At 51.9% G+C, this 27,557-nt stretch overlaps 1 long non-coding RNA gene across 1 annotated transcript; it reads left to right on the top strand.

Annotated features, from left to right (window-relative positions):
* Positions 1-82: 82 nt before the first annotated feature.
* LOC109495176 lies at positions 83-11,918 on the top strand. The gene is made up of 4 exons (XR_002738961.2): positions 83-1,331; positions 7,109-7,271; positions 9,534-9,668; positions 11,314-11,918. It is a non-coding gene; the product is annotated as an uncharacterized LOC109495176 (long non-coding RNA).
* The last annotated feature ends 15,639 nt before the right edge of the window (positions 11,919-27,557 follow it).

Genomic DNA, 27,557 nt, shown 5'->3' with positions numbered 1-27,557 from the left:
CCTCTTTGCTCACACTTTCCTTTCTGTCCTTTCTTTCCTTTCTTACCGGCCATCTGGGCCATCAGAAGCCACCTACACCCGTGTCACGGCTCAGATGCCCCCTTTCTGCACAGTCTTCCCTTCTCGCTTCAGGGAGCGATGCCCTTTTCCTCTTCTGAAAAGAAGGGTTCCTCTTCTTAAAAGAAGGGTGTTTCGTTTTTATTTTTGTCCTCGATGTGTTCCAGTGCATAATTGTGTGTAAGGATCCCCTGCCTCTGAGATCGAAGGCTCCCGAGGAGAGAGCTACGATGTCTTGTTCACCTTGGGTATCTTTTAGAGGCGAGTAATATGTATTTAAACGGAGCACCTCGTGAGATTGACGGAAGGCACACTGAGCCCCAGAGGAGTGGAAGACGGGTTTGGAGGCTCTTGGGGGAGCAGGAAGTGGTCGGAACATGCGGCATCAGCCCTGGTGGGTGACGGCAAGACAAGTGAATAATACAGTCACCTGGGGCAGTGGGGGGCAGCCCCAGGGGAAGAGGAGAGGTTGATAGCAGCCTTCTCCAGTTTTACAATGTTGCCTCGGGCTGGCCCCGAGTGCGGACACGGGGAATTCTGCTGGGGAGAGCAAGGGAATTTGCTGGAAGCCCGTGTTACAGCTCATAACACTACATCCGAGTCTTTGGTGGAAAGTAGCCCGTTACCATATCCCTTGGGTGGCTCAAAGTCACAGCATCGTGGAATGTTAGAACTGGAAGGAAATTGACAGAGGATGTTGCCAAGCCCCTCAGGGTCATGGGCAGGGAAATTCAGACCCAGAAAGGTTAAACCGCTCTCCCAAGGTTACACAGAGGTACGTAGCAGAGCCTCAGTGCCCGTCACTTCCCTGCGTTTAGCCTTCCATTACCCAAAATCGAAGATGAAGACACACTGATTGCCCAGAGCTTGGTTGTTTTGGCCACTCGGTGACATTTACTGTCTCGTCCTACGAGCGTCGTCTTTTAAAATCTGTGCCGGAAGAGGGTAGGTGCGTTGCGGGGAACCATGACGTCTTTCTTTGGCAGGAGACCGAGGACGGGGAGGTGGTGATTCCAAGGATTCTTCCTCCTGACACTGGGTTCCCGGAAGAAAGCTGGATGTGGACACTGTCTAGGCGGGTGACACCTGCGACTATGATTCGGGTTTCCGGTCCATTCCGAGGGCCTCTGGGCTTGGCATGAAGAACATTCCACGAAGGTGGGACTATCCAGGACAGCCGAGGAGGGCGGCTTTAGAACGAACGTGGAGGGGGATGGGATATCTCATCCCCATGGAAACAGCAATGGTGGCCTTGGATCGTGAGCAGAGCGCAGGTAATTAAGCGGATCAGAGATTAAAATAGAGCCACACAGGGATCCGTCTAATGGGTCGGAAGGGGCTCGGGATGAGAATGTGGTCATGGCCTAAGACCGCATCCCAAAGAAACAGCTGTGTGAACCGGTTGACCTTCGAGGCCACTTTGAAAGTCGTGGCCCCGGATCGCACACCCCTGTGCACGGACGCACAGCCCAAGTGTGTTCACGATGAGGGCGCTGCCTGCATTTAACCAAACTCCCCATTTAGCTGCTGAGGACTGTGGGGTATACTCGACGTTTCGTACCCTAACTCTCCTCGGATAACCGGAGGACCCCTAAAACTAGTGGGTACCAGATATCTAGAACTTTCGGTTTGATTTGCAAATAGGTGCCTGGTTGGGGTCTGGGGCATCGTCCTCTGTACCTGCCCTCCGTCCCACTTCTGAGCGGAAACTCCTGAACTCTGTCTCTCTCGACCTTCAAACCAAGTTGGTAACAAGGCAAACAAAACAAAATCCTTGCTGTAAAACACCTACCCACCCCCATTTTATTTGATCTTATTTTAAATGTTTATTTATTTATTTTGAGAGTGAAGGTGAGAGAGAGAGTGCACATGAGCAGGGGAGGGGCAGAGAGAGAGGGAGAGAGAGAACCCCAAACAGGCTCTGAGCTGTCAACCCGGAGCCCCACGTGGGGCTCAAACTCGTGAACCGTGAGATCATGACCTGAGCCGAAGTCAAGTGTCGGTCGCTTCACCGACGGAGTCACCCAGGCGCCCCCCCCCACCCCCATTCATCCCCATTTTAAAATAGGTAGTTTGGATTTGGAAGTCAGCTGGCATCGAACAGCTCTTGGTCAAGTTGTCCCACTAGAATGGTAACTAGAAATCATCGGATTCTAGTTGTAACGAATCTAGAGCATGCAGATTGAAAAAAAAAACAACCCACAGAACAGAGATTTGTGTGGATCCGAATAAATTGATTAGCAGCAACAGGTAAGCCAATTCTCCTTACCTGTACCTTGCATTTTGGAAAAAAAAGAAAAAGAAAGGATGGTGAATTTGCATGTCTTGTACGAAACCAACAAAGACCCTGCTTGTGACGAGGGGACTTACTTCTCACAAAAAGAAGGGGGAAATTAGAACATCACTGAACAAAAGCCCGATGATATTGGTTTCACACCAAGGTGCCAGTGCAAATCAAAGGTGTATTCCAATTTAATTAATATTACAAACAATTAAGGGATTTTATTCGCAAATGCTATTTATGGAAACTGGTACAAATGAAAACAACTTTCTAGATCTCTAGGGGTATGTTTGAGACTCTCGCATTTCCTGGTTTTTAGAAAGTCTTTCGGGGGGCCAAAAAAGAGAAAGAAACCACATTTTTTTTTTCATTTCAATGCTTCCTGATGCTCTCAGAGCTGTAACACGAATATCTCAGATATCTGCCGTGAAAGCTGACTTTTGGTTAGAGAACCGCTGACCCCCCCTTATCCCACTATCTCTCCCTCCGAACAATTTTTCCGCGCCCCGCCTACCCGCCCCACTTTTCTCTTTATTAGAATGTTAACCTGCAGCTTGCCGGGGGTGGGGGGGTGTTGTTGTCTTTTTTCCTTATCCGCATTTGCATAAGTTGCTTCTGAAGTCAGAGAAAAACACAAGCCGCTCAACTATCTTGACATCTTACCAGCAGGAGAGCGCAGAAGTCTCCAGAACGAGCAGGCTCCCTGCTTTCCCTGCTTTTCAGCGACGCACATGCTCTCTGTGTCGTCCGCACGGACCCAGGCCTCTCCACCCAGGGGGCCGCCCTTCGCTGAATGTTCTGCTCAGGGTCACGCAAGGGTGGCCATGTCTTTGCGTGGCCTGCACAGTGTCTCAGACATCGGCCTAGATCCCAGAAGATTCCAAGTCGAGGGCTGGTCGTTCAAACATCCAATTTGGAGCCGCGTTCCTGGGTCGCAACACGCGTTTTCTCCGGAGTTCCCCTGCTGCTTGTTGTTCTAGGCCAGCGGGGGGTTCTCGAAGGGTGGTGGGGGCCCAGCAGCATCCGGGCATTTGTCAGCCATGCTGATTCCCAGGCCCCAGGCCCACTGACTCAGAATCTCCGGGGTGGGGGCCTGTGTTTTAAGAAGGCCGGCATGAGATAACCACCCATTTAATGTTTATAAGAACCCGGTTCTACCAGGGAGGAAGATGAGGCTCAGAAAAAGCCAGCAATTTTCCCGAGGCTTCCATAGCTAGGGACTGGGGGAGCTGGGAAGCCAGATCAGGCGGCTCAGCCTGGTCTGTGCCCCCGAGGACGCGGCAGGACGCCTCTTTGCCGGGCAGGTGCCCGCGATGGTCTGGAGACGGTATTCGGCCTCCCCAGGTTTGGCCTTGGGGCTTCCGGTATCTGGCTCTTGTTCACCTTCTGGATGGTTCGATTACGAGACATTTTGGGTGACCCGTCACCTTTTCTATCCCCAACAAGGGAGGACCGGAGGCGCATTCTGTGGGCATCTTCCGTGATGTAAAGGCTCGTTCACAGGGTGACCTGGGCTTTGTTGGCCCCTGCTACACAACTCTTGCCTGGATAGGGACCCTTGCTTGCCAAGATCCTAGTCTCTCTCTCACCCCTGCCATTTGGCTGTCTGGGTCACCGGCATTTGCTGGCTCTTTATTTACTGTGATGTGTGCTGCGGTCACACTCTGTCGCCCTCTGAATTTCCCTTTCAGCCGAGAGAGGGAGTGTTCTCTCTCGCCCATTCCTGTATTTCTCAGCCGGCCACCTCCATGCAGGGGAAGTTCGTGGTTAACCAAGAGAGACTGAGAGCCAAGTGGGTCTGCCGCTCCTAGCCATGTGACTGTTCTTGGGGACGCTCTTTAACCTCTCTGTGACTCAGTTTCCTCATCTGTAAAATGGGGTGATATTAGCAACCGTCTCCCGTGTTTGTTATGACTCAAGTCCAGAGTCGTCCACGGTTTTGCTGGCCCCCGTAGCCCCGGCGGTGTTTAGGGGCATTGTGTCCCCGCCGTTTAGTCCGTCAAGGTTGTGATTTAAGTGAATGTGGGGGCAACGCGTGGAATGTCACGGAAATCCCCTTTCCCGGTGACCTCATGTGACGCAGTTGGGAGGCTGCTTCTTTGTGAACTCTTCTTCTTGGGGTTGGTTTTGTTTGACCACAGATCTCCACCGCAGGCAGGTGGGAGGCTGGACCCACAGGTAGGGGTCAGAGATGGCTGCGTCAATGTCACGTTGGCAGAAGAGCCTAGAAGGCGGCCAGCGCCAATTCGGGTTTATGTTTAAAGACCAGGCTCTCCGCTGTGGCGGCTCCCACGCCTTCACTCCCACCGTCCCTACTAATAAGACAAACCCGGGGGCTCGCTCTGAGCCAGACATTGTTCTCGAAGGTGCACAAGGGAACCTCCTGATGTGGGCAGGTGTCGTGGAGGAGAAGCGAAGCCAGCAGAAAGGGACTCCCAGAAATGAGCCGCCCCTGACATTGTGTTTCTGGGACTGTGGAAGTGATCTCCCCTTGCACCTGTGACTCAGGCTGAGCCTGTGTGACAGTGGGGACGGGCGATGGCTCCCGGGCTGCCTGGCTCCCAGGAGGGTCCGTTTGTGTCCTGTGTCACATGTAGGCAGTTACAGGGATGGGTAAAGTCGACCAGGTATGTCCAAATATGCCTACCTGCTTGTATCTCCTCCTTCCTGGTCCTCCCCGACCCTCCTCCCGGGTGTCTGGAAACTCTGTGCCCCCGACCTGCACTTACGTGTGCTTGGCACAGAATCAGCCCCTGTCACGGTCCTCTGTTTTGGGAACCACAGTGTGTCCTCCATAAAGAAACCAATTCCAGCCCCTAGGGACGGGACGTGGGGGGCAGACACTGGGGAGGAGCCCTCCTGGGACCCCAGAACTCACACCAGTGGGTGGCCTTTTCTTCCTCTAGAGAGGAGACCGGCCCCTTCCCTTCCCCTCAAAGTCTGCTGGAAAGTCCTGCCCTTGGAACCCTTCCTCCCACCCCCTACCCCGCCGCCTGCCTGTCGAGCTCGCTTGCCCTCCCCCAGACCCCGGTAGAGCAAGGACCTACCGGGTCTTGCTCTACCCGATGAAAGACCTCATCGCGGTAGCCGGGCCATCGGGTGTTCATCATCTCATGACACAGGCGTACCGAAACGGAACATTCCCGTATTTCAAACTCGCAGAGAATCGTGCTTTAATATAATTATGCTTGAAAGATTCTTCACCAGAAAGGCTAATAACAGCACCCGGGAAGCGGACAGCCTCTGATCCTTGACCTCATTGATATGTAAAGTGCCCCGTGCCCGCACCTTGGGGTGTGTGGCCACTTCCCCCAGGCAACTGAGTCCCCTTGGTGCCTGCTTTACCGGGCAGGTGCCTCTGGTCGCCTGCAGTTCCCACGCTCCTCCCTGAGAAGGCGCCCTCCCCGGGACGCCCGCCGGCCCGGCCCGTCTCTAGCTTCTCCAACAGGACAGCAGGAAACCAGAGCAAGGGGACGTGACATTTTTCAAGCCCGGGATCCTGGGCCAGCCCTTTGCTGCCGGGATCCGGGGCTCCCGCTTCTCCAGAGGGTCCTGGCGGAGTGGAGAGAGGTCCGTGGAAATCCGTCCGGAAGCACAGCTTCTGCCTGACTTCTTGTTACTCTCTTTCGGCCTTGAAGCTGATCTTCCTTTGAACGCTGGTGCCGACGGCTTAACGGGCCCCGAGGGGCTGGCGGGGTACAATTAATAAGCCCCGCAGGAAGCGTGGTGCTCGGCTAGGCGATGCCACTTGGCCAAAGGGCCGAGCTGGGAGGTTAGCTACCGGCCCTTTGGCTCCCTCCTCGGAACTCGGAGAGCCCAGCTGTCGATAACCCCAGTTGTCGATAACTCAGCCCTCGCGGACGGGTCGCTCATCAGAGCCTTGTCTGGGACCCCGTCCCCTTCCGCCCCACTGAAGGGTGTACCAGGGCTGTAGGACCCACCTGTCCTAGGTTTCTGGGGGAGATATTTGGGGAGCCCCGAGGGGCTCGTAGGGGCACGGTGCCCACCCTGTCTGCCTGTGGCTGGACCCAGAGGTCTGAGAGATCGCCGTGGCTCAGGGCACGTGAAGGGGGGGTAGGAGCGACGTTGGCCAATGTCCACATTTCAGAGTCAGCGGAGTGAAAATCCAGGGGACCCGTAACCTTGGGGAGCGAGAGGGGTTTGTGGGAGGGACGGCTCTTAGCAACCGAATGGCCGTTTTTTTCTTTTCTGAGATGGGACAGGGGTCTCGGCCCGCGTCCCTCTGTTGTCACGGTCGGCCAGTTCATCAGGGCTCACCTAGCGCCCGGGTGAGCAGGCAGGAGGGAGACACCACGAAAGAGGGGGCAGGCGATCGGAAGCCATGCTCGACCGGGCCTCGGAACACCTGGGTTTCGATCCCGGAAGGCACATTTCCAGCTGGGTGCTCTGGGACAAAGCTGTTGAAAACATCTGCTTCACGGTCACGTTGTGGAGGTTCAACGGCCCTGGAAAAGGAACACACCTGATGTCAGAATTCCTAATTTCTGAGTTTGAGAGATAATCTGATCAAGAGCCTCATGCCTGGGGCGCCTGGGTGGTTCAGTCGGTTAAGCGTCCAATTCTTCATTTGGGCTCAGGTCCCGATCTCACGGTTCATGGGCTCATGGGCCCTGCATCAGGCTCTGCACTGGCAGGGCAGGGCCTGCTTGGGATTCTCAGTCCCTCTCCCCGGTTCTGTTTGCCCCTCCCCGGCACGTGAGCACTTTCTCTCTCTCTCTCTCTCTCTCTCTCTCTCTCTCTCTCTCTCAGAATAAATTAGAAAACAAGAACCCCGTTCCCTCTGATATCCGTTTATTAGAAGGACTCGGTGACGAAGGAAGATATAAATTGGAAGCAATGCTGCATTTGAGGAAGCTGGTATGATGGAATGGGTAGTTTCGAGAGGGTAATCCAGGCAGACTTCCTGGAAGAGGTGAGTTTCTTTTCTTTTTTTTTTTTTTTAACGTTTATTTATTTTTGAGATGGGGAGAGACACAGCATGAACGGGGGAGGGGCAGAGAGAGAGGGAGACACAGAATCGGAAGCAGGCTCCAGGCTCTGAGCTGTCAGTGAGGCTCCAACCCACCCTCCCGGCTCCTGGCCGCCCGCCTCGGGGCGGTCTCCTCACCTCCCACTCCAGCAGGGATCAGAGGTTCAATCGAGGCTATTTTCAACTAGATGGCCTGATCTGGTTACAATAAAAAAGCGGCCTGAAAATGGGGGATCATGGGGTGCGAGGCGACTGCCCCAGGCCCAGATTTGTTTGAGTGAGCCTGGAAGTGAAAGCCTCAGGGTCACGATGGGTTTAGAGGCATTTCCCCAGACCGCTGGGGTGTTTCTTTCTCTAGCTGCCTGGCCGGGATAAAAGCAGCCTTGGGCGGGGGCCTGCCCAGCCTGGGGAGGCCCGTGACCCCCTCCGGCACTGTTCGTCCCCCAGCACCGGAAAACCTGCATCACTGTGGGTCCCCGTGTGTGGGTCCCACTTGTCTCCCACTGACTGGTTCGAGAACTGCCGTGAAGGCAGAGACAGACTCCCCACTATGGAGTTGGTTTCATTGCGCCCTTAGAGGCCGTGCCTCCTCCCCGGGCCTGATAGAGCAGCTACTGAATAGACTCCCCTCGCCTCCTCCCCCAGGAGGCCTCCCCTGCCAGGAAGGGGTCCCACGCTGGCTTCAATAATGAGCCGACCGAGGCGCCACAGATTGTAGGTCGTCGTGAAGTCCATGGTGGGTACGGGGGACGAGAGAGGGTTGTAGCCAAGATCGACGTGGCTTGGGAGCTCCACCTCTCTGTTGGCGCAATTCTAGAGGCCAGGGCGGAGGGGCAGCTCTGGAAGATTCCATCGGTCCAGCAGTGGGCAGCTGTGACACAATAGGGAAGAGATATTTGGTCTCTGTTTCTCGTTCCTGACACACAGCTGATGTGTTGAAGCAGGCTCCGGGCTCCGAGCCGTCAGCCCAGAGCCCGACTTGGGGCTCGAGCTCACAAACCTCGAGATCGTGTCCCGAGTTGAAGTCGGATGCTTAACCGGCTGAGCCACCCGGGCGCCCCCAACGGGTGCCCTCCTTAATGCCCATCACCCATTTAGCCCATCCCCTACCCACCTCCCCTCCAGCAACTCTCGGCTTTTTCTCTACAGTTAAGGGGGTCTTATGACTCGCCTCCTTCTCTGTTTTTATATTATTTTATTTTTCCTTCCCCTTCCCTGCGTTCATCTGTTTTGTTTCGTAAACTGCACCCAGGAGTGAAATCATATGGTATTTGTCTTTCATCTGACTGGCTTATTTCGCTCAGCATAATACCCTCCAGCTCCATCCACATCATTGCAAATGGCAAGCTTTCATTCTTTTTGACGGCTGAGTAATATTCCAACGCGATATATGCCACCTCTTGTTATCCATTCATCGGCCGATGGATATTTGGGCTCTTTCCATACTTTGGCCGTTGTCGACAGTGCTGCTATAAACACGGGGGTGCGTGTGCCCTTTCGAATCAGTGTTTTTGTATCTTTTGGATAAATACCTAGCAGTGCCTTTTGAACTTTTTGAGGAGCCACCAAATTATTGTTCGCGCGGGGGTAGGCCATTTTACACTCCCACCAGCAGCGTTCGGAGTTCCGATCTCCCCACATCGTCAACAACACTTACTATTTTCTGTAATTATTACCCTCCTGGTGGGTGTGAAATGGGAGCTCACCATGGTTTTGATCTGCATTTCGTACCTGTTGCTTATCTGCGCGAACTCGACTTTCTATGACGGACACATTGGAATGACGTTTAACGGGTTCGGAGTACTCTTGTCAGGGCAGATATTAATAATACCATGTGGCTGACTTGTTGGCTAGTAGAAAACTAAGCGTCCATTTTGCTCCCGTGGCAGAACCGGACCTTGGAGTGATACCTGGGAGCCGGAAATCGAGGATAGTTGTTGGGATGTTCATTTAGTCAACAGACACCAACCGAGCATGTCAGGTGCCTGTGGCATTATGCCGGGCACTGGGGACGCGACAGTGAGATTCGGTCCCTGCCTTCCAGGTGTTCAAAGTCTAGTGAAAGAATTAAACTCTGACCTGAGGCTAAGCTACTGAGAAGGGCGATGGGTGTCCCATGCGTTAGGCTTCCCAGGGCTCGGGTGGAGATTTGTGCAATCCTGTCTGTTGACGTCTTGTTCCCTCCTCTGACCCTTCACGTCATAGCTCGTGTAGGGGCACCCGAGTCACAGGTGGAAGACGAGATCAGGTCCGGGCACGGCTGGAGATCACTGATCCCACCTTGGGGTGGAAGAGTCTGGATTCCCATGACGAGTGTCCGAGTTGGCAGAAGAACCAACGGTGGGTAGAACTGGCTTTGCCCTCACGTTCCCAGGAGATCACGTCCAGTGGGTGGAGCACGGTGGAAGGTTCTAGGTTGCGGGGTGGAGGAACGCTCAGGTGTCAGTGGCAGACAGGTACTGGCCACCTGGGAGACACGTGGGACAAAGTCTGGCCACCAGAAAAGAGCGGTAGCAGACCGAGTTAGGGCGGCAGGGTTTTAGCCGCACTGTCCGCAGCTCAGAACCGGGTTCCTCAGCCTCAGCAGAAAGCCAGGGGACAAGATGGGTTGGAGAAAGTTACCACCCAGACGGCTGTGTGGCTATGGCAGGTGCTCAGCCAATTGCGTCCTTACTCGCCGAGAGCGCTAAAGTGAGGCGTGCCACACCACGGCCGAGCTGGTCGGTACTGGGGTGGGGACTGGCTGGGGTGGAGTTGATAAGGACGTCCGTGCTGACGCCGGGGTGGCATCCTGCTCCTTCTTGGTTCCATTACTTTGGTGTTTGAGCTGACTTCTAAAAGTCCACCTTGCACGCAAAGGTGAAGTGCAGTGAACGTGCAAGTTGCTCTCATGATTTTTTAAAATATAGGGGCGCCTGCGGGGGGGGGGCTCCGTTGGCTGGGCGTCCGACTTCGGCTCAGGTCATGATCTCACAGTTCGTGAGTTCGAGCCCCGCGTCAGGCTCTGCGCTGATAGCCCAGAGCCTGCTTTGGGTTCTCTGGCTCCCTCTCCCTCTCTGCCCCTCCCCTGCTTGTTCTCTCTCTCTCCCTCTCTCAAAAATAAAAGAATAAACATTAAAAAAATTTAATATCTAAATTATGCCTTCTTAGAACAAGGGATCAAATGCTCCTTCCCGCTCCCAACACACACACACACACACACACACACACACACACACAGTGACATAATAGTCAATGCATTTGAATCAATTTTAAGAGATCTTTAAAAAAATGTTTATTTATTTTTGAGAGATAGAGAGAGAGAGAGAGAGAGAGAGAGCGTACAGGTGAGTGGGGGAGGGGCAGAGAGAGGGAGACAGAGAATCCCAAGCCGGCTCCACACTCTCAGTGCAGAGCCAGAGAAGGGGATTGAACTCATCAACTGTAAGATCATGCCCTGAGCCAAAAATCAAGATAAGGGTGCCACCCAGGTGCCCCCAACAGATTTTAACACATAGTAGCAATAATCATTATAATACTGATAATAATTGCCAGCTAATGTATTTTAAGAGCCTAGGGCATGTCAAGCACTATGTTCAGCACAAATCCCAAAGGGAATGTTTCCAGGGGCCGAACAGTTGTCTGGAAATCAAACCACATAGAGAGTTGGGTCAGCCCTGTTCCCTCTAAAAACAGATCGAAGGTTGGCTTTCCAACCTTCTATGCCTTCAAGTTAGTGCGAGGGAGGCGAGAAAACTTTACCTTCTTTTTTCAGGCAAGAAAATGGTGGGGGTGTGTACAGAGTTCATTGCGAATCCCAAGTGGTCCCCCATCATGCGTAAGGGGGCAGATGATCCAACCATCAGTTGTTTTTGGAGATTCGTCTTTCTTGCTGGGGGAAGATCATGAGCCCTACGGGACATTTTATTTTATATATAAATATACATATATATATCTATTTTATTTATTTTATTTCTTAGGGAAATATTTACTTATTTTATTTCAGAGGGAAAGAGAGAGAATCTCAAGTAGGCTCCTTCACATGGAGCCCAACAAAGGGCTCGATCCCACGATCCTGGGATCATGACCAGGGCCGAAATCATGAGACGGACGCTCAAGCCACTGAGCCACCCAGATGCCCCCAAGAAAGGCCCTTAAAGGTCATTTTAGCCTAAGTCAAGAAATGATAACTATTAAGTGATCAAGGCATTTGGGAATGCCAAGTGTCAGAACCCTGAAGAAGCAAAGAAGAGTCGTGTTTTCTCACAGTGGCAGCTTAGGGACCCCAAGGTCTTTTTCCAAACAAGGTTGAGCGTAAATGATGAGGGATGTGTTGAATTGGCGAACAGTTGGGTGTAGTGGAAAAAATTTCGCCTTGGAAGGTAGAAGGCCAGAATTCAAAGAACATGTAGTTGGGAAAAATCCCTTCGTGGTAGGACCCCAGTTAGCTTGATGCCTGCCGTGTGTGTGTGTGCTGAGTTGAAACCACGGTCTGGGGACGCCCGGGTGGTTCAGTCGGTTAAGTGTCCAACTCCTGATTTCTGGCTGAGGTCATGATCTCATGGTTCGTGAGTCCAAGCCCCTTGTCAGGCTCCAAGTGGACAGGGCTGAACCTGCTTGGGATTCTCTGTCTTTCTCTCTGTCCCTCCCCTTCTTGAGCTCTCTCTCTCTGTCTCTCTCAAAATACGAAAGAAAGAAAGAAAGAAAGAAAGAAAGAAAGAAAGAAAGAAAGAAGAAAGGAGAAAGAAAGAAAGAAGAAAGGAGAAAGAAAGAAAGAAGAAAGGAGAAAGAAAGAAAGAAGAAAGGAGAAAGAAAGAAAGAAGAAAGAAAGAAAGAAAGAAGAAAGAAAGAGAGAAAGAAGAAAGAGAGAAAGAGAGAAAAAGAAAGAAGAAAGGAAGAAAGAAAGAAAGATGAAAGAAAGAAAGATGAAAGAAAGAAAGAAAGAAGAAAGAAAGAAAGAAAGGAGAAAGAAAGAAAGAAAGAAAGAAAGAAAGAAAGAAAGAAAGAAAGAAAGAAAAACTATGCTCTGGAAAACCCTATGTGACCACTGAGTTTGACCTGTGGGCATGGTTCTCCCTCAGAGTCTCTGAGTTTGGTTCATTTGCCGCAACAACACGTCTGAGGCTTCAGATCTCCTAGGATTTCTGATGCTTTATTGACTTATTTTTTAAATGTTTATTTATTTATTTTGAGGGAAAGAGAGAGAGTGTGTGTGCACTCATGAGTGGGGGAAGGGCAGAGAGAGAGAGAGAAAGAATCTCAAGCAGGCTCCAAGATCAGCACGGAGCCCGACGTGGGGCTCGACCTCACAACCCCAAGGTCACGACCTGAGCCGATATCGTGTCTGATGGTTCACCGACTGAGCCATCCAGGCATCCCAAGACTCCTGACGCTTTAACTGGGGTGTTGCTTCACGGTGAGGTCATCTGGGGCTTCCAGAGCCAGAATGAATGAGTGCAGTCAAGTGGGAAACTAGGGCACGGTGAAGGTGTGCGTTGGGTAGACCTTGTTGATGGGTCATGAAAGCTAAGCCCAGATACAGGTGGGCCAGGCTTTGAAGGACACATCGAGCTTAAGCAAGCATGGCGGTCAAAGAGGTGCTCAGATTCTAGAACAAAGCCCACGGACGTCTGACAGGGAGGAAGGAAGAGTTTGGGAGCAAGAACGTAGGAATCTGCACCACGGGGTGGGTTGCGTGCAAAGGGCTGATAACCTGCACTTACGGACGCCTTTGGGTGAATCCTAGAGGCACACTCCTTAGAAGCAAGAGGGAGGAGGGGGACAAGGCCATCAGTTTGCTTCTGGAAGCCCCTCCTACCTCTGAATTCCGAGGCCGTGTAAACCCGGCACGTGGAAATATCAATACGACTGGACCTGGCTCCCTGTTAACGTTGACGCTTCATGGCCGCCAAATTCTATAATACATGAGATGTGATATCAAGAAGTTCCGAGCTACTGCCTGGAGGTCCCTGGGCTCAACCTCGCTGGGCTCCTAGCGTCAGCCCTGGGAAAAGATGAGCGGAAGGCTGTAGAAAATCAGCCCCCTTGTTCAGTCTGCTGCTTCCAACGTGTACTTGATTGTACGGGTGCCCTGAGATTTTAGAACGTTAGCTACCTTTAAATCAAGTTGGGCACCTTATAAATCAAAATGATAAATGATTGATAAATAAATTGTCATTGCTACAATTAGATTTTCCATTATACTTGTGCGCTATAATTTAAAATGTAATTTCCCTTGAAGGCCATAAAGGCACGGTAGTAATAGGGTGTCACAACGTATTAGGGGGCATGTTCAGGTGTTGCGGCTGCGATCGTGCCTTGATGAAGTACAGGACTGAGCTGTAGGGTTTAACACGAGAGCGCGTGTTCGGCTGTGGGTTCGGGGGCGGACCGGATCACGTTCAAGGCCCCGGGTGTCGCAGCCAGACAAGCAGGAAATTTAAGGGGAAAGAGACCCTCCAAATGGAGAGGAGGGGAAAAAACGGATTAGCGAGGGAATGAACGTCGGACGGGGGTTGAATATCTCTGGGCCATTCGGGGCTCGGTCCGGAACCAGCTGCCTCGTTTTCCGAGGCAACTCCCCTGCCCAAGAAGAATTGAATTCCCAAGAAGAATTGAATGAGCTCTATCATGAAATATGAATGCCTTTTCCACCACTCAGTTTCCCCAGTGAGCAGTGGGGAGACCGAAGCGCTGGTAACCCGCTAAACCCAGATCTCTGGCAGTGAGGTTTAGGGCACGCGTGAGAAATGGTGATTGTGACGCAGCCGCGTCTACACCGGCTTTCGAACATTTGGCGGCAAGGACGAAACAGTGTGCAATCTTCAGACGTGTTCTACGAAGGCAAGGCTCCCTAAACTTCTGATTCGGCCCCCGAAGGAAAGTGGCCAAACGAAGTCATATTTGAATACCCACGTGGGGGCTTCGTCTTGACGTGGGGATGAATTTTTTCCCTACGCTCGAAAGAGTTGAGGCCTCCCCTTCACCGTGACCACCACAGGCTGTCAGGTTGGGGCGTACAGACAGACAGACCGATTCTACTTTCCGGTTCCTCAGGCACTTCCTTTGACCCCTTGGACAAAGTCCCCTCCTGGATGACTTCCAGTCCCCGTGGACGACCATCTCCGTCAGGGCCCGGTGTTCCCCGATCGTGACCCATCAGAACCCACAGGGTGTCGTCCCTGAAACAGGATAGACGGTTCAGAATTGAGAAGAGAGCCCTGGGCTGTCAGAGAAGGGTCAGGTTTCCGCAACCACTTTAAATCCTGATTTTCCCCCTCGCAGCTCACTAGTGCCATATCTCCACGTTGAGAGTCCGTGCCCAGGACTGGAGCGGAATGGATGTCACCAGGCCGGTGTGAAATCAACAGTCCCTGTGCTCACGGAGCCCCTTTGACCCGCGCTTTGGGGGAATGACCTGAGATCATTACGGACTCAGCCATGTGTGGCTGTGAGGGTCTATTTGGTGTCAGAAACCCTTATGCCTATTTATAATTCCTCATGTATCTCTCTGCGTGTCCCCAAATTGGCCATCAAGTGGTTCAATTGACCTTGAAATGTAGATTGTAAATTGTGACTGGAGAAATCCAGAGGTTCCAAAGTGATTTCTTACCCCCCCAACCATGCCTTTTTCTTTCCTTTTTTAGTTTTCTACGGATTTTTTTTTTTTTTTTTTCCTACTCGGAAGGATACCTGTCATCTTACTCAGGCAAGGGTTTTTTTAGCAAGGGCTCTTGTTTGGGTGGTTCTAGCGATTCATTAAAATTAATGAATCTAGCTTCCTAGACCTTGATTAGAAGCTCACATGGTGTAAGGGAGTTTATCAGAAGTGCTGTGGGGAGCGGGAGAATTTTTCCACCCTCTCTGTCCGGGATGGCAGAAATCTATGAGGAATCTATGGGGACTCTTCCCTTAAGATCCGTCGGAAGGTTCGACGGGACCTTTTTCGAATGAGTTAAGCTAGGACGGCACATTAGTGAGCACTGGGGCAGATCTGACTCTGTGTTTAAGGTTTCCAGAAGACCGTGCCCTGCCTTGTCTGCTTTGATTCAGAATTAGCTCTGATGTATTCTGATGCACTCTCTTATCCCCCCCAAAGTGGCGCCCATTCTCTCTGCTTTGGTCTTTTCTTTTTTTTTTTTTTTTTTAATGTTTATTCTTAAGAGAGAGAGAGACAGAGAGAGCTCGAGTGAGGAAGGGGCAGAGAGAGAGGGAGACACAGAATCCGAAGCAGGCTCCAGGCTCCGAGCTGCCAGCGCAGAGCCCGACACGGGGCTTGAACTCACAAACCGTGAGATCACGACCTGAGCCGAAGTCGGACGCCCAACCGACTGAACCACCCAGGAACCCCAATCTGCTTTCGTCTTTAGACTGCTTTCCATATTCCTTAGTCTGTTTCAGCTTCCAGAAGCAGTCTCCAAACCGTATTCCTCTCTGTCTCCCTTGCACCCAGAGCCTGGAAGATAAATTCTATTCGGTGGAAATGGATACATCTCTCCGGGCATCCTGTCCTTCCTTCTGAATTAATGCAAGGCAGAAAAATCACAAATAGGAACTTGGATGATAATGAATGCAGATTCGTGGACCTGGGAGATCCAGAGACTACCCGGGACTACCCCATCATGTTCCAGAGAAAGCAGTTGATTCGTACAGAGGACACGGGATTTGCCCAAGGCCCTATGAGCAGGTGCCTGGATGGACCCCAGGCCTCTCCATCCAGCTCTCTCCCCGTCTTTTTTTTTTTCAACGTTTTTTATTTATTTTTGGGACAGAGAGAGACAGAGCATGAACGGGGGAGGGGCAGAGAGAGAGGGAGACACAGAATCGGAAACAGGCTCCAGGCTCGGAGCCGTCAGCCCAGAGCCCGACGCGGGGCTCGAACCCACGGACCGTGAGATCGTGACCTGGCTGAAGTCGGACGCTTAACCGACTGCGCCACCCAGGCGCCCCTCTCCCCGTCTTTTAATGGAATGTAGGAACCCCGAATCCTGTGCCCCAAAGCACCGAAGTCTGTAAATTCTGGCGACTTGTAATTCAACCCAGTTATTGGATAAACCCCCTTAGGGTTGGACCTCATTTTGCCTGAGAGAGGTTGCATGTAAATCTAATCCCGCTTGAAATAATAGAAGGAAAATTCTCTACTTCAACGAGCCTCGTAGTCAGATCTTTCATGAAGCCAGGGCTCTTTCTCTTATGTGAAGAATTACAGCCGAATTAATCCGTTTTTATTCTCAGGTTCTGGAAAGGAAGGCGGTCCGGCCCTGAAGGGTCCTTAACAATGACCCAGACGGGAGGCGGCAGGTTTAAGAAGCTCAGATACCCTTTCAGTAGTGTGTCCTGGGATTGGGGTATTTATTTGGATTCCCTCCCCTCTCCCCACTCCCCTCTTCCTCATTCCTGTCTTTCTCTCTTTTTAAACATTTATTTATTTTCAAGAGACAGAGAGAGACCGAGTGCGAGTAGGGGAAGGCCAGACAGAGAGGGAGACACAGAATCTGAAGCAGGCTCCAGGCTCTGAGCTGTAGGCACAGAGCCGGACGCGGGGCTCGAACCCACGAACCGTGAGATCATGACCTGAGCTGACGTCGGACGCTTAAGGGACTGAACCACCCAGGCGCCCCCTGTCTCTCTTCAACAGCACGAAGGTGAAGGTGTTAATGAAGCCTTGATTATTTCCTGCCTGTCATTTGAAGACTATGCTACCGCTGTATGTTAACGAACTTGAGTTTAAATTAAAATAAATAAATAAGTAAATAAAAATAGCCCCCAGTTTTCAGTTCAGCTGAGGGACGAGGAAGGGTGACATTTCCAGGCAGCCGGTGACTGGGCAAAGTGCCAGGTTCCCGGGGAGCCTTTGGTAAATATTCATCAGTGCTGCCGGCCAATCCAGAAAATTCACACCCACCTCCAGAAAACTCCAGAACCGGGGCGTCTATTAAGCCTCTCGTTAAGCCCAGGGCGCCGCTGAGAACTTTAGAATGAGAGGCGCCTGAGGCCCCTTTGCGGGCCCCGTGGTTCCGTCCCCCTCGCTGGGGCCAGCCCAGGCTCCAGAATGACATCTGTCTGCCTTCCTCAAAGCCAGAGGCCAGGCCGAGGGCCCTGGAAAAACTCAGGCCGCGTGTGCGTGGTGCGGAGAGGCGCTCGCCCCGAGGGGACGCAGGAGTGAGGGTGTAAACCCCAAAGCTCCCCGCGAAACTCTTAGTGGTTCCCTCAATTCCTGCGGGGGCCCCAGACTTCCAGCGGCTTCGGAGAAACTTGGGTCCTTGAAAGTGTGCCTGCTTCTCTCCCGTCTTCTCCTCCAGCTGGGGACCGGGCTGCCTTCCGGCTCCCTTAAAGCACAGGCCTGCCGCGGCTGGGGGCTGGGATTTCTCGTTTCCAAGGAGGGTTCGGGGTGCAAACCCGCTGGATCGCGGCCCCGGGGTAATCGCTCTGTCGCTTGAGAATTCAATTGTTTCTCTTATTCATTCGCAGCTTATTCATTAAAGGACAAAGAAGGTCCTTTGATCTCTTGGAGGGCCTAGGGACTCAATTGCTTTTCCTAAAAGCAGAACCTTTCGGTGACTTGACCCGCATTTTTAAGTGACTTGGAGCCCAGGGAGCTTGGCCCTGGGCTGGTAAATGCATATGCAAATGGCCGAGGGCTCTGACCTTCTGGCCCCCGGCCTGTTGGTTTATTTAGTCTTTGCTCATCTGTTTTGCTTTGCCGCTGAGCTCCACTAAGGCTGGTTATACAGCGGGAAGCACGGCGCAAACCTCCTAGAACATCCCATAGGAGTATTTTTTTCTGGGATTGCTTAACAGAGCTTCTCAAATCCCTTTGTCCAGCTCCTAAGGGCTGGCCTTTTTTTTTTTTTTTTTTCCCTGCACAATCCCTTTTTTTTTTTTTAATTTTTTACAAAATGTTTATTTATTTTTGAGACAGACACAGAGAGATAGAGCATGAACGGGGGAGGGTCAGAGAGAGAGGGAGACGCAGAATCGGAAGCAGGCTCCAGGCTCCGAGCTGTCAGCACAGAGCCCCACGCGGGGCTCGAACTCACGGACCGCGAGATCATGACCTGAGCCGAAGCCGGAAGCTCAACCGACTGAGCCACCCGGGCGCCCCAACAGTCCTTTTTTTTTTTTTTTTAAATATACATTAAATATAACTTATTGTCAAATTGGTTTCCATACAACACCCAGTGTTCATCCCAACAGGTGCCTAAGGGCTGGTCTTCAAAGGTACGGCGAATCTGGAAGTCTGCCTTTCTCAGAACCAGGCCCTGAGGGCAGGAATCTCGAGGCTGGGAGGGGTGCACCGCGACTGTCAGGCTGTGCAGGGCTGCAGTGGGAGGGAGGGCGCCCGGGCGAGCATCGGGGATCAAGTTTAGAAGCCACCCTTAGATCCTAGAGAGCACGGGGAAGAAGTTCTGAGCAGGACTCCTCGGTGGACAGACTGGGGCACTGGGATTTTCGAGACAGGAGCCCGGGGCAGGGAGGAGACCCGGATGCCTGGCCGGACGCCCTGGCAAGCTGTCACCTGCTACAAATGCAGACTGTGGTTTAAAAGGCACTAGGTCTGCAGGGATGAGACGCTCAGCCACTGCACCAGGTTGGGGATCCCCTGAGTCTCCCAAGACCCCCAGCAGGACTGGCTCTCCAACCTGAATCACCCGGGGGGAGTGGGGGAGCAGGCAATTGAGTTTTGAGCTTGCTTCTGCCACTGAGTATATGACTGACAGATGGGGAGGGAAGGGAAGGAGACGGACGCGATTATTATTAAGTACATGCTATGCTCCAGGCACTGATTTTAAAGGCCGGTCCTCTTCCACTCTTGGCGAAAACCCCGAAGCCCCCATGTTAACCTCCCTAGTGAAGAAATAAGGAAACCGAGGCTCAGAGCAGAAGAAAGACGTAAGACTGTAGATCGTCGGCGAATGTAGTGTGGGAATGTTCTTTGTTTACCTGAAGATTTTTTTTTTAAGTTTATTTATTTTTGCGAGAGAAAGAGAGAGAGAATGAGCAGGGGAGCAGGGAGAAAGGGAGAGAGAGAGAGAGACAGAATCCCAAGCAGGCTCTGCACTGTCAGCGCAGAGCCCGATGTGGGCCTTGAACCCACGATCCTGCAAGATCATGACCTGAGCCGAAATCAAGCGTCGGACGCTTAACGGACTGCGCCACCCAGGCGCCCCTGGAATGTTCTTTTTAACGTGATGTTCTTTCACCAAGCAATCACAACAACGAACAATGATCACGCAAAGAATAAAAAAAAAAAATAGAATCGCAATGTCAAAGCCATTCCCCCCCCCCCCGCCCCCGCCCCGTAATGACGATTACCAACATTTATTGGGCACATTCAGTATCCCGGGCACTGTCCCAGTCACTTTCACCTGCTTTATTTAATTTGCTTCTAACGCAACCGAAAAAGACAAGGTTTTTGTTTTTCGTTTCAGCCCAGAGCCCGACGCGGGGCTCGAACTCACGGACCGCGAGATCGTGACCTGGCTGAAGTCGGACGCTTAACCGACTGCGCCACCCAGGCGCCCCAGGACCCCACTGTTTTAATCATACAAGCTCTACATTATGTTTTCCTACGTACATGGGAGAGTTAGTCCTTTGGGCTGAAATTAATGGAGGTGTGATTGGGGAAGGTACCTCCAAGGAGGGTGTTATTTTAAGTTGGATTCTGAAGAGCGAGACGGAGTCAGCAGTTTGGAGAAGATTCCCTGCAAGGAGGAGACGCTAGAGCAAAGACAGGAAGCAGAGGAGAAGCCCGGGAAGGATCTTGGGGTTGAAGTCACGCTCAGCGATCACAGCGACTCCGGAGACTGGGCGCTCCAGAGTTTGGATTTTATTTCAAATGCAGTAAGAGGCCACTGGACGGCTGTTTTAAACAAAGGGAGCTGGGATAGGGGAGGAGGCGGGAAGTGACACAGTCTGGCTTGCGTTTTGCAAAGCTCCCTTGGGCCGAAGACTGGAGAAAGGCAGTGCTGGAGTAGATCCGGGGCACAGGACACACGGACGGTTCTGAGGACAGCTCCTCGGTCCTGGCTGAGCATCAGGGAAGACCAAGGAAGAACAGGTTGGAAGATGAGATCCAGGAGTTCTGTCTTGGTCACGTGAACTCTGCAACTCCCCCTGCAAGTGAAAGTAGCAACCGCCAGCCTCGGTTTACCTAGGGAGGCTTTAATAGTTTAATACGTATATTGCTATAGCTCAAGATCGCCTACACAGAGGGATTATCTCATTCATGCACCGTCATTCAGTGTATTTGGATGGAGTGTATATATATATATATATTTTTTTGCCTGCAAATATTTATCTAAAACCTCCTTTTCTTTCCTTTGCTTAAAAAAATTTTTAATGTTTTATTTATTTTTGACAGCGAGAGAGATAGAGCATGAGTGGGGGAGGGGCAGAGAGAGAGGGAGACACAGAAACAGAAGCAGGCTCCAGGCTCCGAGCTGTCGGCACAGAGCCCGACGCGGGGCTCGAACTCACGAACCGTGAGATCATGACCTGAGCTGAAAGTCGGTCGCTCAACCGACTGAACCACCCAGGCGCCCCTAAAACCTCTTTTTCAAGAGAAGACGCCTTCCTAAACGTCTGGCCCTCTGCTGACCCCTGAAAGTGGGAGTCAGGAGGAAGACACCAAAGAAATGTGAATATGTATCCCCGTCCTTAGGAACTTATATTCTATTTAAGACCTTGAAACGACACGAAAAAGCGTGGTCACGTTGTATTTTTCTGCGTGACTTGATCTTCCAAGGAAGAAAAACGGGTCATATGTTCTAGAAATAGAGGAACATGTGTTTCCCTGACTCTTCTTGGGTTTGCATAGGGAAGGCCACACATGACCATCCCAGGGCACCGATGGAGTCAAGGGCCCCCAAAGACCTCAGAAGTGGCTTCCTGTCCCCGGTCCGTGAGCTCCCCTGAGCCAGTGGGTCGAGGCAAAAGGCGTTCGATCCGGCCGTGGTGGTAATGGTGGGAGTGGAGATTGGCATGAGTCACATGAGGGTCTGCCAACACGCAGACTAATGCGGAGTCTCCAGATCGAACGCTGGTGAGTCACCGGCTTCTCAAGTTGACTCCGTGTCCCTGTCATCCTTTGTGATTTCAATTCACTCTCACGGTTTTGAACACCCGCCACACAAATGCTTCCCAAATGTGGATAGCATCCCGCTTATGTCTGAACTTGGAGCCCACTGAAGAGAGAGCTTGCTCTGCACAGAACCTATGCGCGTGAAAGTCACGCGGGCCTCTCCGGAGTGCGTCCTATCCACAACGAAATTAACCATCTCCTTCCAAGTGAACAGACAGACGGTCTGCTCCGAAGCTCCCAGATTCCGTTTCTGGAGTCACCAGTTAAGCTTCCCCGTCACCAGAGCCTGGTGGGGCCCGCCTCCTCCTTCCCCACAGCCAGCCGGTTAATCACCAGAGTTAATTTCTTGGGTTTCTGGATTCTGTGGCTGACTCTGCGTTTCCAGGCACTGCTCTAACGGTGGCCTTGACTGCTTACAGTTGGTCAAGCGTCGCACCGACTAGTTAGTCTCATTGCCTCTAAATCCATCCTTCCCACTGCAGCCAGAGTCAAACGGTCTCGATGTCAACTTTGACCGTGCTTCCCTCCCCTCCCTCAGTGCCGTCTGTGCTTGTCTGTTTTGCTCAGGATCGCTCCCAGGCTTCTCAGATCGCCTTTCGAGAGCTCACGTACGGACTCCTGCTTAACCACCCCCGTTCACCTTTGGTCCCTCCCAAGTAATACCACGTGGTTGGCGGACTGTCCTGGACAGATCGTGAATTGCTGCAAAGCTACCCTTACCCTGCAGGAGTGAAGTGAATGGCGGGGGGCTTATGCCGCCACCTGCTTCCCCCCTTGCCTCTGTGTTCTTCCTTGTCCTTTGAGACCAGACGGGGCCGGCAGGGAACACCCCCCGGGGGTCTGCCTCGGGCCACCGGTCTCACCTTGCCATCCTCGCACGGTGGCCCTTTGCTAAGCCGTGGGCTGAAATCTGCCTTTCGTGTGCCTCACAGACTCCCGAAGACCTGTGCTGTTCAACGGGATTGCACACCCCGCAGGTCACTTTAGACGGTCTGGTAGCCACATTTTACAAGTCAAAAGGAAGGGGTAGAATTCACGTGAGGCGATCTACCCCGTGTAACCCGGTAACGTCCCTCAATATCATTCCAGCCTGGACGGCTGTCCACACATTTCGCCGGGCTTCGCTAGCCAGATAACTGCCACACTGTCGGCCTGCTCCGCTCCAGCCGGTAAATTCGCAAGGGCTCGGAGGCACGCCGGTCATCTCGGGGGCCCCAGATTCTAGGGACGATGTTTCTCAAATTGTGCCTCCGCGGCTCCCTGCTTCGGAATCACCTGGCTCTCAGTCCGCTTCCCGCTTGATTAAACACGACGATGCTTGCGTCACCGCCCACATCCCTGAATCTAACTGGGGAGCTGCATTTTACTTATTCTTAAAAAAGATTTTCAGGTTATTTATTTTTGAGAGAGAGAGAGAGAGAGAGAGAGAGAGAGAGAGAATGCACAAGCGAGGGAGGGGCAGAGAGAGAGGGAGCCACAGCATCCGAAGCGGGCTCCAGGCTCCGGGCTGTCAGCACAGAGCCCGAGGCGGGGCTCGAACCCACGAACCGTGAGACCGGGACCTGAGCTGGGGTCAGACGCTTACTCGCCTGAGCCACCCAGGCGCCCCTGGGGGTCTGCCTTTCAAATGAGTGACTCAAGAGATTCTTCTTTAGGATCCCTGAAAGCAGAGACTGAGAACCACAGGTCATTGGAGGCATTTGTTTATGGGTGGGAGGCCTCGTGTGGGTCTTTCCTAGTTGTTGGACTTCGAGGGTCAGGCGTGAAGCGACGTGTCCAGTTCCCATAAGTGGGGGCGGTAATATTTCCCCAGCTTATCCCAAGAGATGGTCATGAGGATGACCTGAGACGGAAGGGCACGGAAGCTCTTGGTGTAGAAGAAAGGGCTCCGGAGAAGTGAGTTTTTACGAGACCGCCAGCTCCCGGTGGCCAGTGACAAATATTCAAGTAGCCACAGGGCCCTTGTTGTTCGCTCACCTTGTGCGTGAGCTCTGTAGAAAGATTAAAGGGCAGAGAAGGATGGGGAGTGGGTGGCATTTTGTGGCCCAGCTCTCCGTAAAGGGTCTTTCCAGAGGTCTCTGGGGGAGCCCATCTCTTAACCCTTTGCCCTCCGTTGACCCCCCCTCCGAGGGCTGCCCTCAGCCAGCGGCGGCTGCGTCGGGTCCTTGGAGGATCTGGTTCCACCAGGCGCCCGCTGGCCCCGAATGGCCTCCTCTGGGCCCAGAGGCTTTGCCACGTGCGACGGTGGTCCTCGCCTGGGTGACAAGCTCAGTGCCGAGTCGCGCCGAGCGGGGCTGGCAGGCCGCCAGCTCCTGGTTCCCTCTGTTTTGTGTTCCTCCCTCATAACTGTTTATTGTGACAGGTAAACACTTGCTTTGAAAGCTTGCAGGCCTACTATTAAAACACAAGTGTGCTTGACCCAGTCAAGCTGGGCTGTAAAATGTTTATCTTTTTGAATGACAAACGCTGGCGTGTCTTCTCTCTCTCTCTCCTTTCTCTTCTCCTTTTCCCTCCTTCCCTTCTCTGCCGGACCTATTCCCTTCTTCTCCGTCCATGCCTTCCCTCCCGCCGAAGCCGGGTGGCCACCGGCTGCCCATTTGTCCCGTGGGGAGAGGGTGGAAGAGGAAAGGACAGAGGGGCAGGGGATACCATTCAGTTACTTGTGACTCCAGGGATCTGGGGCCTGGGTAAGTGTAACTGACAACTGGACCTTTCGCTTGTCAAAAAGGTTTGTAAGCACTCGCGGAAAATCGAAGGAGACGACACATGGGGATTTAACTAAAACCGCGTTCTTGATTGTTTTATGCTATGTTATTTTATTATTTGAGAGAGAGAGAGAGAGAGAGAGAACGCAAGCAGGGCAGAGGGGCGGAGGGAGTGAGAGAATCCCAAGCAGGCTCCATGCTCAGCAGGGGGCCCAACGCGGGGCTCGATCCCACGACCCTGGGATCAAGACATGAGCCAGGGGGATGCGGAGAGCAGGGAACCCTCTTGCCCTGTCAGTGGGAATGCAAACTGGTGCGGCCCCTCTGGGAAACAGTGTGGAGGTTCCTCAAAAAAGTAAAAATAGACCTACCCCATGACCCAACAATAGCACTGCTAGGAATTGACCCAAGGGATATGGGAGTGCTGATGCAGAGGGGCACTTGTACCCCAATATCCATAGCGGCACTTTCAACAATAGCCAAATGATGGAGAGAGCCTAAATGTCCATCAACTGATGAATGGATAAAGAAGTTGTGGTTTATATACACAACGGAATACTACGTGGCAACGAGAAAGAATGAAATCTGGCTTTTTATAGCAACATGGATGGAACCGGAGAGTGTTACGCTAAGTGAAATAAGTCCTACAGAGAAGATAGATACCATATGTTTTCCCTCTTCTGTGGATCCTGAGAAAATTAACAGAAGACCATGCGGGAAGGGAAAGAAAAAAAAAAGGTAGAGAGGGAGAGAGCCAAACCATAAGAGACTCTTAAAAACTGAGAAGAAACTGAGGGTTGCTGGCGGGGTGGGAGGGAAGGGAGGGTGGGTGATGGGCATTGAGGAGGGCACCTGTTGGGATGAGCACTGGGTGTTTCATGGAAACCAATTTGACAATAAATTTCATATTAATGAAAAAAAAAGACATGAGCCGGAATCAAGTCAGACGCTCATTGACTGAGCCACCCAGGTGCCCCTAAAATCGAGTTTTGTTTTGTTTTCTTTAAACTTACTACTTTGAAATAATCACAGATTCGCAAGAGGCTGCAAAGAATTGTACAGGGAGGTTCTTTGCATCCTTCACCTAGGTTTCCCCAATGGCGGTATCTTGTAGGACGACAGGCCAGCATCACAACTGGGAAAGTGGCACGAAACAATCCACAGGCCTTCCTCAGATTTTACCTGTTTTACATGCGCTCGAGTGTGTGTGTGTGTGTGTGTGTGTGTGTGTGTGTGTAAGGTCAAGGGGTTCGTAGAGCAACTCATCTTGGAACGGGAGAGGATGGAACAGAATCCCCTTTTGTCCACAGATGGGACTTTGAAGGAGGGACTTTCGATGGGTCTTTCTTACTGAATATGTTCCTTCCCCCCGCCCCCCCCCCGAGCACACCCCACTTTGCAGTTGGCTCTAAGCTGTGTGGCGGGGCGTCCCATTCTTGGGACCCATTCTGTGGCTTGCTTTCTGCTTTCACAGGTGGTTTGCGAAACCAAGTAATCTGTGCAAACGTGTGAGTAGAAGCTAATGGTTTGAGGTGTTCTGCTTTTCAGATGATCGTTCATAGGAACCGTCCTGCCCTGTCCTGAAGGAGTGATGTGAATGGCAGGGATTTCAAGCAACATGGAAGGCCACTGGGGACGTATTTGAAGGAGGCAAGTCTTAACGAGACTCAGTCTCTCTCATATAGAACCAATTGGCCCATTGTCTAACAGCCATCACCGGTTTTAGCTTGAATTTCTGCAGATTGATTTAATCTTACTTCTGCACGACAGCTCTTGAAATCCGAGCAGACAGCTCCAAAGCCCCATTCACATCTCTGTGTCTCCAGATTAAATATTTCCTCACCGGTGCTTCATGGTGAGAAATCTTGTCGTCCCCCTTGGTTTCAGCTTCTGTTAATTGATGTCCCTCTCAAACCCTGCTGCCCTCCATGGAGGATAAGGATTCTGTGGGTGTAAACAGGTTTAGGATGTAAACCGGCCCTGGCCTTTCCCGCTCTGGATGAGCTTTGTTCTAGGCAAGCCCTGCTGGGAGCTGCCTCGTGCAGTGACCCGTGCGTGGCTTCCACGGCCGAAGTCCACGTGTGTTCCATGTTACATTTGACTCTCAAAGATGCCACCCCACGCTCCAGTCTTTTGAAATAATTTTCCGTTGTATTTCGTGGAATTGCATCATGGGAGTTCGTTGGGGTAACAGTTTCAGAAGTCGTAAGCAAACAACGATTTTATAGGACAAAAGTAGACCGCTATTTCCCGTACGTAGTGGAGCGGTATGTCGTTATGTGTATGTAGCCGCCAGCGGAGTCCATTCTAACTTACAGCGGTACCATCTCTAGGGTCTAGAGTCTTCCACGAAGATGTTAGCAGGGCCCTGCTCCCTCTGAAGGGTTTAGGGGAGAGTCTGTTCCTTATCTTCAAACTTTTAGCTTCTGGTGTTGCCTTGGTGGTCCTGGGCTTGTAGACGCATCGCCCCCATTTTTGACTCCTTGGTCACATGGACGTCTCCCTCCGTCCTTGTCTGTCTCTGAATCTCTTCTCCTCTTTTCCTGGCAAAGGATATGTCCTCCTAACCCTCTGTTCTCAGAATGTGATCTTATTTGGAAACTGGGACATTGCGGACGCAATTAGCTAAGATGAAGTCTCACTGGAGAAGGATGGGTCAGTCGTTACAGGTGTCCTTATTCGTAAGGGCAAAGAGCTCCTAATTTGGCGAAAACAAATATAAACAGCCTGCCGAAAAAGAAGGACACTTTCTAAAAACTTAGGTTCAACTAAAATGAAATTTTTCAAAATTCTCTTCCAATAATTACAGATTGATTCATAGGAAGTTGCAAAACATAGTACAGAGGGATCCCCTGTGCCCTTCGCCCATTTCCCCACGGCGGTGACGTCTTGCATGACTGCAGCATCACAGCTAGGAGATTGACATTAGGGCAATCCACAGGCCTTATGCATACTTCACTCATTGTCATGCACTCACTTGCATGGGTGTGTGTCCGGTCAAGTGCTTTGAACGCTTGAGCTCAGGCTTTGCGTGGGCACCTGTTAGATGGGACCTCTGCCCGATTCAATGGCATCAGTGCACCAAGACTCAGGAATAGGACGACCGTGGGTGTCCCCAAGAGCTTTGCTTGTCCCCTCCTCTGTAAAAGGACTGGCATTTCTTTGATGGTCACTCTTCACAGGGTTGAGATCATGAGCCAATGAAGACTTTGTAAAAACGTGAAGCTCCGTATGCAACTGGTCCTTACTATTAGACTATTACTCTCTCAAAAGGCAATAGGCTCTCTCCACACCCAACGTAATACATTTTACTTGTGTTTAGTGTAGGTAAGCGTATCACGTTTCATGCTACTGAAGGCCATGTGGTTTTCAGCCTGCTTTCCCAATTCCTCTCATGTACGTTCCACGGCTGAAGCCCGCGTGTGCACCATGCTACATTTGACTTTCAAAGATGCCACCCCA

Source organism: Felis catus, chromosome E3 (genome assembly GCF_018350175.1).
Source record: "Felis catus isolate Fca126 chromosome E3, F.catus_Fca126_mat1.0, whole genome shotgun sequence".
Taxonomy (NCBI): domain Eukaryota; kingdom Metazoa; phylum Chordata; class Mammalia; order Carnivora; family Felidae; genus Felis; species Felis catus.
Note: the sequence above shows the minus strand (reverse complement) of the source record. Positions and strands in the feature narration are given on the sequence as shown.